Here is a 12867-nt window from a genome sequence, read left to right on the forward strand (position 1 = left end):
ACATCAAATGGCTGTGAACATAATTTACATCAATTCTTGTATTCCGGTGTTGCCGACTCTGCTATTTGGTTTGGTAAATTAAGTGCGCGCCCCCAAGAGAAAAATTCACCAGCCGCCACTGGCTCCTCCTTCTCCCAACCTTTCTGTTTTTCTCTTATTAGGTGTGCTTGGCACAGAGGCTGCGGCGACAGGTGATGACTATCCACAAATGGGTCCAATCCACGGAGTTCCCACCTCACAACCTCTTAGAACTTAATGGATCTGCTGGTAATATCTTGGTGTCTGACACCAGAAGACACCTTCAGAGGTATTTTCTTCATGGATCAGAGCTTTTTCAGGGTATTTTAGAGTTCTGGTGTACATTGTGTTCACCAAAATTCGGTGTCTGCATCACTGTATGAGGTCTGGTAAACATCCATCCATCCATTCTCAATACACCGTTTTATCCTCACTTGGGTCACGGGGGGTGCTGGAGCCTATCTCAGCTGACTCGGGCGAATCGCATTCATTAAGCATCTATAATAACCCACAGCACAACTAGTGGTCGGAAACTCCATGTGGCAGTTTTATTCTCTAAAATAGCTCAACACCGTGTCACCCTGCTGCTAAATGTATTGTAGGTGTAGCCCAGTTTTGAAAATGTCATCACTTTTGGGGAAATTACAGAGAACAAGTAAATGACATTTTAAATAATATGCCTCTAAAAGTATGCTTCTTCAAGCTTTTATTATAAATATGGAGAAATCTAACACAGTTGCTGCATTGTCGCAGCCTCTTTGTGATATATACATATTAGTAGTACTAGTAGTTTATTTGTGTCAAGCCCATGTGGACCTATAATGCTAAAAATACCAATGGAGCGGTGAAGCAGCATTTGTCAGAGGAGAGCATAGCTTCACAAAGTACAACAATACAGCATTAATAAAGAACTTTTTATGCTCCCCTCTGTAGTATTCCACAAAAAAGTTTCTCTCATAACACATGAAGTGTGCTATAAGTACAATATAATGTATTTTGTGAGTCAACAGAGATGATACAGTGTAAGTGAGTTTGCAAATCATCATATCGGAAGCTCTATGTTGAAGAAACTTAAGGCCTGTATCGCACAGTTTTTCACAGAAACTAATAAATTCGCATGTTCTATAGATATTGATGCGGTTACACAACCAAAAATGCCCCAAAAAATGACATTAATAATGTTACAACATTAATGTTTGCTTTTATTCGCCATGTTTCTGATCTGCAGTTACTGAAGTGTCTATTATTTACCTATATCTCTTTGTTTCCCATATCCACTTCTCTCTCCTCTTCACCCTTCCCCCAAGGCAGAGGGTTGACTTCTCTCAGCCAGGTTCTGTCGACGGTTTCTTTTCTTTAAAAGGTGATTGGTTTTTTTTTTAATTATTACAGTGCACGCTCAAAGGGAAACTTTGTAATTGTTGGGTGTTATCTCAATAATACAATAATGTAAGGCATTATCCTGGCAAGATGAAGTGTGCTGAGATGCTGAAATCAATTGAATTCTAACCTTTAGGTACAAGATAATGAATTCTGGACAGAAGTTATGATCTTGTAATTAAGCCTCCATCCTGTGCACAGACACAGCTGATTTGCAGCTGTGTTTTTTGAATAAAAATATATTGTTTGATTGGCAATAACATTTTAGTGAAATGCACATTTTCTTTTCACTTAGTGGAAACAAGCTGCCCCCTACTTTAGTGAAAAATCATTTTTCAGAAGGAGATCTTGAGTTTTTTCATGGACCCTGGTCTCTCGATGTCCTTCTAATAACATTACGATTTAGAAAAAAACATTTTTGAGTGAAAGAATCTGTAAATTCAGCTGCACAACACACAACTTGTTATATGCAGAACTTTTGCAAGTAAAAGAAATTTGAATCATGTAATGAAAGAGTTATCTATGTTTGCAAATTTGTGCTTTTATTTTGAAAGTGAGAACTTTTCACTTTACTGGCATCGCCAAAAAAACAATAATCTCGCCGTCTTCAGAGTATCAACTGAAGAAACAGACTTCTGACTGCTCGTCTCATCATTTCTGCACCATGTAAACAAAGTCTTTCTGCTACTTTCATTGTATAGATACGCAAGGTACACAGCCGTCATGTATCACAGCATGCAGGAAAACATTTGGAGCTAACTGTCAGCCGAGCTGTCGCCTAAACTCAGGCATGTTGGTTTTATAGTGAGCTGTAAGCTTTACTCCTGTACCTCTTCAGCCCGTTTGTTGTGTCAGACAGCAGCACCTGCAGCTCAGCAGGGAGGATTGAAGCAAATTGTCACAGTGTGTCAGGTGTCTTTAATAGCGATTAATCAAAGGTGTGGCAGAAATAACAGTGTCGGTTTCCTCATTGACATGCTTTCTTGCAACGGATGGAAAAATCTCCAAACCTTGACTCCCTGTGTGCTTTTGTTTGAGGGCGAGCACATTCTGCACCAACTTGGATCTGATTGTGTGCTGTCTGAAGCTGCACTGCACATCACTGTACAAAGTAGCCCTTGAGACGGACTCTATCTACAAGGAGCTCTCGGGCAAGGTGATAAAGTCCCTTGCTGCTGCTCTGTTTTCTCACACAGGACACATTCTTTGTTTCACAATGGACTCTTCAACTTCTTCTCCAGCAGAAGGCCGAGATTTTTTCCTTCTTCCTGCTGACTTTGTATAGCAAGGCAGCAGAAATGATCCCCCTGCACCTGTTTGTCTTCGAGCCAAGACAACATAGGAAACCTTAAAGCTGCATCAGTCAATACTCTGCTCTCATCAGCCTTGTTTCCAGCACCTGTTTTCAGGCAAGAAGCTCAGGAAAAAGTCATTGCACACTACTTGCTCTGCAGACAGACAGTTGGAAATTGGCTGCTTGGCATAGTGGAGCATTTAGCAGCTAAAGAGGCTTTTTTTTCAGGAGTTGGTGGAGCTTAAAGGGCAAAGCTAAAAATAAATAAATAAATGTAAAAGATCACAAACTAAGGCAGAACTCCAGGTGCAGTAATGGACTTAAATCTAAATACTAATAAATATAATAGAAAAGACAAACTCATCTCACTCCAACCAGAATAATATATTGAATGCATCAGAAGACTTTTATCTCTGCAGGATTTAACTCAGGTCAGATCAGAGATGGCAGCTGATTCATAATTCTCACACAGAAGAAAAAGCTGGTGCATAATTCATGCCACTAAACAAATTGGAAGCAGGCTAGCAGGAAATATCCACAGTCCTGTTCATATGTGTATGGGGTGTATAGGGTGTTCAGGGAGGGATAGTACCTCTGTAGGAGGGCTTGCCATGTACAGTGTCTTGTGAAAGTATTCGGCCCCCTTGAACTTTTCAACCTTTCGCCACATTTCAGGCTTCAAACATAAAGATATAAAATTTTAATTTTTTGTCAAGAATCAACAACAATTGGGACATAATCGTGAAGTGGAACGAAATTTATTGGATATTTTAAACTTTTTAACAAATAAAAACCTGAAAGTGGGGCGTGCGATATTATCCGGCCCCCTTGCATTAATACTTTGTAGCGCCACCTTTTGCTGCAATTACAACTGCAAGTCGCTTGGGGTATGTCTCTATAAGTTTTGCACATCGAGAGACTGAAATTCTTGCCCATTCTTCCTTGCAAAACAGCTCGAGCTCAGTGAGGTTGGATGGAGAGCGTTTTGTGAACAGCAGTCTTCAGCTCTGCTCACAGATTCTCCATTGGATTCAGGTCTGACTTTGACTTGGCCATTCTAACACCTGGATACGTTTATTTGTGAACCATTCCATTGTAGATTTGGCTTTATGTTTTGGATCATTGTCCTGTTGGAAGATAAATCTCCGTCCCAGTCTCAGGTCTTTTGCAGACTCCAAACAGGTTTCCTTCCAGAATGCTCCTGTATTTGGCTCCATTCATCTTCCCATCATTTTAACCATCTTCCCTGTCCCTGCTGAAGAAAAGCAGGCCCAAACCATGAGGCTGCCACCACCATGTTTGCAGTGGGGATGGTGTGTTCAGGGTGATGAGCTGTGTTGCTTTTACGCCAAACATATCGTTTTGCATTGTGGCCAAAAAGTTTGATTTTGGTTTCATCTGACCAGAGCACCTTCTTCCACATGTTTGGTGTGTCTCCCAGGTGGCTTGTGGCAAACTTCAAAGGAGACTTTTTATGGATATCTGTGAGAAATGGCTTTCTTCTTGCCACTCTTCCATAAAGGCCAGATTTGTGCAGTGTACGACTGATTGTTGTCCTATGGACAGACTCTCCCACCTCAGCTGTAGATCTCTGCCAGTTCATCCAGAGTGATCATGGGCCTCTTGGCTGCATCTCTGATCAGTCTTCTCCTTGTTGGAGGCGAAAGTTTAGAGGACGGCCGGGTCTTGGTAGATTTGCAGTGGTCTGATACTCCTTCCATTTCAATATGATTGCTTGCACAGTGCTCCTTGAGATGTTTAAAGCTTGGGAAATCTTTTTGTATCCAAATCCCGGCTTTAAACTTCTCCACAACAGTATCTGGGACCTGCCTGGTGTGTTCCTTGGTCTTCATGATGCTCTCTGCACTTTAAACAGAACCCTGAGACTATCACAGAGCAGGTGCATTTATACGGAGACTTGATTACACACAGGTGGATTCTATTTATCATCATCAGTCATTTAGGACAACATTGGATCATTCAGAGATCCTCACTGAACTTCTGGAGTGAGTTTGCTGCACTGAAAGTAAAGGGGCCCAATAATATGCACGCCCCACTTTTCAGGTTTTTATTTGTTAAAAAAGTATAAAATATCCAATAAATTTCGTTCCACTTCACGATTGTGTCCAAATTGTTGTTGATTCTTGACAAAAAATTAAAATTTATATCTTATGTTTGAAGCCTGAAATGTGGCGAAAGGTTGAAAAGTTCAAGGGGGCCGAATACTTTCACAAGGCACTGTAGCTGTAGCTCCTCATAGCTGTAGCATACGCAGCGGCCACACTCCAGGCAACCGCTTTTGACAGGCCGGCTAACTTCAAATACAGCACTGAGTCCTGCCACATTCAGAAATACTCTGATGACACTGCTATCGTGGCATGTATCAGAAATGGACATAAAGCTGAATACAGAGATCTGATAAGTGCCTTCAGTGACTGGAGTCACAAAAACTGCCTGCCCACTCAACGCCTCAAGACAGAGGAATGATCATAGATTTCCGCAGATCCAAACCCCCTCTTCAGCCAGTGAACACTTGTGGCGTGGACATCGAGATGGTGACATCATATAAATATTTAGGTGTCCACTTGATAATAAGTGGACTGGTCTACAAAACGTAGACTTCATCTACAAAAGGGTCAGAGCCGACTTTATTGCCTCAGAAGCTTCGATCACTAGACATCTGCAGTAAGATGCTGCAGATGTTTATCAGTCAGTGGTAGCAAGTGTCCTGTTTTATGCTGCAGTCTGCTGGAGAGGCAAGTATAAAAAACAGGATGCAAGGCGTCTGAATAAACTGATTAAAAAGCTGGCTCTGTGGTTGGAATCGGATTGAACACATTGGAGGATGAGGTGGAGAGACGGGCACTTAGAAAGATGGAGGCCATTCTGACCAACATGGATCATCCACTTCACATCTGCCTCAATGAACAACGAAACATCAGTGGACGTCTCCTATCCCTGCGCTGCAAGACCGAAAGATTTAGGAAATCTTTCTTGCCATCAGCAGTCAGGCTATTCAATTCAAATTAAACAGATACTAAGTCCTACTCCATTTCTCTTCCTATCTACACCATGGTAGAACAACTTGAACCCTGCTCCTAAACTTCTAGCTTTACTACCTTTCCACTTGGTTTCCTGGACACACAGTAGTCCACCTTCCTCCTCTGCATCATGTCAACCAGCTCTCTACCTTTTCCTGTCATGGTTCCAACATTCAAAGTCCCTACTCTCAGTCCTAGACTCTTGTGTTCCTCTTCTCTCTCTTCCTACGAACACACCTTCCTCCCCTCCTTCTCAACCAATAGTCGTCCATTTCCACCGGCACCCTGTAGGTCGACAGCACCGATGGCGGTCGTTGTTAACCCGGGCCTCGACCGATCCGGTATGGAAGTCATACATTTGATTCGCATGTTTGATTTGGCCAAAGTTTTACGTCGGATGCCCTTCCTGACACAACCCTCTGTATTTATCCGGGCTTGGGACCGGCACAATAAGACACTGGCTTGTGTCCCTTGCGGCTACATCAGTTTTGACCAGTCACTATGAAGTCTAATAACATTTCTGCTGTCTGCTATTTTAATTCAGCGCTAAAACAACTTGCCATATGTCTTCATCACCAAAGAAACACCTCAGTGGGTTCACATCTGGACTCTGCAACAGAACATGAGCTGCTATTTTACATCGAACGAGGGAAATCCTTTTCCAGCCTGTGTTATACCTATAAATGTTTCTTTCATTTGCCTTAATTTCATTAGTTTGTTTCTTTCTCTCTTTGGCTCATTTGGGGTTTTGGCTGAGCACTTAAAAAATGCTGCTTACTTTTTCTTTCTCATCTAGCTGGCTGGTCCAACTGAGGAAAAGGGCAAAAAGGCAGCCACAGAGGAATTATGCAATTGTTCCCAAGGAACTGTGGCAATTGGTACAGGATGTATGGACCCTATGCAGCTGGAGACGTGATAATTAATCACAGAATAGACTACTGGGCTCACAAACAAGCACACAAATGCTCACTTGACACGAACAAGCAGCTCTGTGTGGATGCCAATTTCAAAAACTGTTTATTTTTTTCGCAGCATGTGACGATCTACAGTCTACAAATTTGCTCCAGAATGAAATATCTCAACAATTCTCCGCGCTGAAATTTCATATTCTGCTCAGAATGAATTACAATAAAGTTGGTAATTCTCAGACTTTTTAAAGCTTGCTTTGGTTGTGCAGGTATTTGCCACAAAACCAGTGTATCAAGGAACCTCTCATGTGATTGATCGAGACACCTGCAGTATTTTTTCAATTTTATTTTTATTTATCACAGTTTATTGGCTGCTTTCATGTGCTGTTTCTTAGACCTGTGCAGAGGGATTCTGTGTGCAGATGTGGTGTTTTTCACCAACTGGTCCTAGCACGTCATCATTTCTGCAGTGCATTAGAGCTTATCCCTCTGATCATCAGCACGCAGCCCAGGATTTTCTATCCCTCTGATAACATCCTTCTATGAATAACATTCCTCCTTTATGGCAGCCACAAAAGAAACATCTTAGAACAGAAGTCAGAATTGAATTCAAACGAGTATTTTATGAGCGTTGGCTATGCTAATTGTCAAATATCAGTATGTTTCTTGAACTGGTTTCTAGAATTAAAAGGCTAAAAAAAAACTCAAAGCAAACTATAAGGATCTGTAATTTGGGGAATTTTTTTCCCCTTTGCATCCTTTTACGGATTTCTTAAACACATTTTCATTCAATTAAATTCATGTAAATATGAATAAAATGACAAAAATACATTGAATTTACATGTCTCACGAAACTCCGCAAATGATAAGAAAAAGATTTTGAAAAACAATAAAAATAGAAATTTATCATAATGCCACAAGTATATTCTCATATATAATGAAAGATTTATTACTGTAAATTTAAAATACTATGTATTTCTAAAATTATATAAAATTAGTGAAGACTTTACAACAAAAATGTATGTGTTTTCATCGGTGTATAATGACTTTTAAGCATTGGTAACATGTCAAAATGTTGTTTTTATTGCACGTATTTCATTTATTATCTGTCATTATATCATTATTAATATGTAAGAGTGTACTTCTCAAAATCAAAGTGCAGAGTCACAGAATTAGCCAAAATGGAGATCTAATGTACTTTAATTTACAAACAGTAAGCATTAAAGTTTACTTTGAGTCTTTGGAGTTCAGGGGAGGAGCCATGACAAAGTTGGGTTGTGGCTTAGACCAGGAAGTAGAGCAGAGGAAGATGAGGTCAATGATTTTGTCAAAGCTTTGGAAAAGAGAGCAGAGCACGCTGAGGCTGGAAATCTGGGCATAAGCTAAAAGCCTGAGAGCAAAAGAATCCAGAGCTAACAGAAGTTAGCACAGCGATAGCAGAGAGTTACAAAATACACTAATAGCTGGAGGATATCTTACTGAATGAATCTACGATCTGGCAAAAAGTGGAGTAGATATCTGAGCTGGGCTTTTATAGCAGAGGAGAGTAATAAATGCCATAATTAGCCCAACAATTCACAGAGAGAAACAGACTTCCAGCTCAGAAGAGGAGGTCATGACACCAGGTCAATATATTCAGATGAAAATGATTTCTCAGCCCTATGCTTCTGTAGACCAGAGGATCTTTTGTATTTGTCAAGCCAGTACAACTCAATACTGGTCTTTGGGTTCTGTCTCCAGTAATTTTGAATGAGCAGGTTTTCCTTCTTGGCCTCTCAGAAAACTTCTAAATGTTATATTTTTGTCTCTGTTTTGGCAACATCAACCAGCAGGGAGGAACAGATGCAGACGTTAAGACCCGCATCGGGAAGGCAAGAGCAGCATTCATAATCCTAAAGAACATCTGGCGATCCAACCTTATAACATCTCGCACCAAAGTCCGCCTGTTCAACTCCAACGTCAAATCAGTCCTTCTGTATGGAGCAGAGACGTGGAGAACAACAAAGACCACCATCAAGAGAGTTCAGACCTTCATCAATTCATGCCTGCGAAGAATTCTAAAGATCCACTGGCCAAATACCATCAGTAATGTCGATCTCTGGGAAAGAACCAACCAAGTGCCAGCAGAAGAAGAGATCAGGAGAAGAAGATGGCGATGGATAGGGCATACCCTGAGGAAACCATCAACAAACATCACACGCCAGGCCTTGACCTGGAATCCTCAGGGGAAGAGAAAGAGAGGCCGACCAAAGAACACCTGGAGAAGAGACCTGGAGGCGGACACCAAGCAGACCGGCTGCACCTGGGGAGAGTTGGAGCGAATCGCCCAGGACCGTGGACGCTGGCAGATTGTTGTGAATGGCCTATGCCCCTCTCGGGGTTCAAGGCCTAAGTAAGTTTGGCAACATAACCTAAGAATCTATATGCCAGGGATCTTCTAGCTGCAAGGTTAACATCTTTTTCCACACTTCTAGTTTTGTCACGAGGAGTATTTTTACCCTATGGCCCAAATCATTGCACTTCTTCATTGTCAGGACTATGTGTGACTACTGTGGCACTCTTAGACAAGTTCACACCAAATGTGCTATACCTCATCTGAATACAAGCTTTTATAAATGCAGTCTTGACAAATGCAGATTTATTGCAAGTCAGGCTTGAAAAGTGAGAGATCTCTTAGGCCTCAGCTGCCATAAACCTGCACAGAGCTTCATGGGTAAAACTGTCAGTCGAGTTACTGTAATTAGTGAGCTGAAGGTCAGACGACAGCAAAGTCGCATCTGCTTCTCCAGAGACATGATTGGTCCTGCTTGTGTGACCTTATTACGATGGTGTCATTCAGTCTGCTGATATATGCAGTAACATGACTGCTGCTGCACACATGAGACACACAAGAGTTCTGCGGTTTCCTATGAGACCAAGTCATACCAAATAAAAAGCAAGATGTGCTCCTCGATGAGTGAATTTGTCTCATATTCCCGCACTAGTAAAAGAATGAGTCAGTTATTAATAATAATGCAATAAGTTTCATTATTAAACATGAGCATACAGCAGATTAGATGCTATAAAGAGGCAGGCAGTTCACTCTCTCGTTCCGCATGTGTTGCTTACTTTGGGGGAGAGTGTGTGTGCAGGAAGTCAGTCTGAAATTTTAGAAATGGCCTCCGTCGTTTCTCCAGGCCCCGCTGTCAAACACAAAAGTTTATAAAGTGTTTTAAATAACATGAGGGTTTCCAGACGACTGATGCAGACTTTTAGATGGTTTACATTAGTGGCATTTTTGTGTGTTGTGCTGCATATACAGACGTTTTCATACTTGTGTAATCTTTTTTTGAAACACAAGGAAAGATACAAAATGAAACTTATTACCATTAAAATACTGCTAATAATATTCATGTCTCCAGTTTTAGAGAGCAAGTGGCTACAGCGACTCAGTCCTCCTCAGCATGGAACATAACACTGAAGCACAAATTTCAAATTTTTTTGAGCTGCGTTTTGCTGTAAATATACTATCCACTTGCTTTTGCACTCAGCATACTCCCACCTCCGTTCATCACTGTCAGGTCTGTCTGTTCACTGTGATGGTTTTGCGGAAGTTCACGACAAAAGTGCTGGACCCCATCTGAAACTGAAAATGTTCTTGTGTTTACAGGTCATTTTATACCCACAATCAGGCAATTGGGCTAAATGGAAAACACACTTCTCTTACTTTGATGGCAGAACTCACAGGTGTATTCACTTTTGTCCGAATGCATTTCTACTTTGGGGCTAGTAGTTACAATTAAAACTTTCAAAATTATCCAACATGGAACTTTTAAGTACACTGCTCAAAAAATTAATATTTCAATGCGGGGAAAAACAAACTGGATATTTACATTGATATGGACTGGTTAATGTGTTAGGAATAAAAAGTGCCACATTGTTTGATGGGAATGAAAAGTATCAACTCCCCAGGAGGGCTAAATTCAAGACATTCCAAAATCAAAGTGAAAAACTGATGTGGCAGACTGGTCCATTTTCTGAAATTCGTTGGCAGCAAACTCAAAACGGTACTCGGTAGTTTGCATGACCTCCATATGCTTGTATGCAGCCTGACAATATCGGGACAAGCTCCGAATGAGACGATGGATGGCGTCCTGGGGTATCTCCTCCCAGATCTGGACCAGGGCATCACTGACCTCCTGGACAGTCTGAGGAGCAACCTGGTGGTGTTGGACTGAACAAAACATAATGTTCCAAAGGCGTTCTATTGGATTTAGGTCAGGTGAGTATTGGGGCCAGTCAATGCTGTCAATTCCTTAATCCTCCAGGAAGTGCCTGCATCCTCTTGCCACATGAGGCCAGGCATTGTCGTGCACCACAAGGAACACAGGACCATTGCACCAGTATAGGGTCTGACAATGGATCCAAGGATTTCATCCTGATACCTAATGGCAGTCAGAGTGCCGTTGTCTAGCCTGTAGAGGTCTGTGCGTCCCTCCATGGATATGCCTCCTCAGACCATCACTGACTCACCACCAAACCGGTCATGCTAAACCATGTTACAGGCAGCATAACATTCTCCACGGCTTCTCCAGACCTTTCCATGTCTGTGACATGTGCTCACGATGAACCTGCTCTCATCTGTGAAAAGCAAAGGGCGCCATTGGCATACTTGCCAATTCCTGTGTTCTATGGCAAATGCTAATCAAGCTCCACGGTGTCAGGCAGTGAGCACAGGACCCACTAGAGGACATTGGACCCTCAGACCTTTCTCATGAAGTCTCTTTCTGATTGTTTGATCAGAGACATTCACACCAGTGGCCTGCTAGAGGCCATTTTGTAGTAGGGCTCTGGCAGTGCTCATCCTGGTCCTCCATGCACAAAGGAGCAGATACCTGTCCTGCTGATGGGTTGAGGATCTTCTGCAGCCCTGTCCAGCTCTCCTCGAGTAACTGCCTGTCTCCTGGAACCTCCTCCAGCAGTGACAGTGACCCCAGCCAAATGCAAAACTATTGAAAAACAGTCAGAAAACACAAGAAGGGAATAAAATGTCAGTGGCCTTCATGTGTAAAACCAATCCTGTTTTGGGGGTTGTCTCATTGTTACCCCTCTAGTGCATCTGTTGTTAATTTCATGAACACCAAAGCAGCTGAAACTGACTAAAAACCCGCTCTTTTACTTACTTGACCAGATCAGTATCCCACATGTTTGACTGATTTGATGCAATACTTAGATTAAAAAGTGTTCCTTTCATTTTTTTGAGCAGTGTATATATCTACCAGCAGAAAGTATCAAGAAGAGTCTCGTCACATCAGTGATCTTTCAGTCCATTTATTGCACTCTTTTATATTAAATATTAAAATCACTGGCTGCAATCCTAAAATGGAGAGATGACATTTTGGTGGTTAGTGCCTTGCATGGCAGCTTCCGCCATCAGTGTGTGAATGTGTGTGTGAATGGGTGAATGTGTGTGCTCCAGGGGCGCTGTACCGCGGCTGACCCTGCGCTCTGACCCCCCAGATGGGGGGATATGCGAAAATCAGAATTTCCCCTCGTGGGATTAATAAGGCATATAAAATTTAAAAAAAAAAAAGTAATTTGGTTTTGACTGGTTTTATTTAATAACCAAGAATATTGTATGTTTACTGACCCATACATGTTGTGCAACATTAGGCAAGATACTAAATAAAAAATAATACTATTATAATATGACTAATAATATTCATGTCTTTGATTTTAGCGAGTACAGTAGTTTGTTCTTCATGCAAGATGGAGTTGCTCAGTTTAGTTTTCCCACCTATTGCAGAAGCAGTTTTGGATTTGCAGAATTTCTATCTTATTTTTTTTCTATTCAAGCATGTAATGCTAAATAACTTCTCACAATTTCTAACCAAAACATAGTTAATAACTTAAAGACAACACTCCTATAATGCTTTATTGGGATACTGAAGTCACAAAATCTTATGAAAAAAACAACTTTATTGTTTCTCTTAGAAGAAAAATTCTAAATTCTTTTTTAAAAGGTCTGATTTATGAAAATAAGAGTCAAAGTTCACAAAAATTATTTACACTGGTTTTTATTCTGTTCTGTACTTTACACTTTTTCACTCAACGATATATTTTATACATCTTGTGTACATTTTTGCATCCCAAATAAATGTATCAGATATAATGCAATGTTATAATATAATGTGAAGTTTTACAATGTTCCTACATTTCCTGTTGTGGGCATAAAACCTTTCCAAAA

Source organism: Acanthochromis polyacanthus, chromosome 22, assembly GCF_021347895.1.
Source record: "Acanthochromis polyacanthus isolate Apoly-LR-REF ecotype Palm Island chromosome 22, KAUST_Apoly_ChrSc, whole genome shotgun sequence".
Classification (NCBI taxonomy): Eukaryota; Metazoa; Chordata; class Actinopteri; family Pomacentridae; genus Acanthochromis; species Acanthochromis polyacanthus.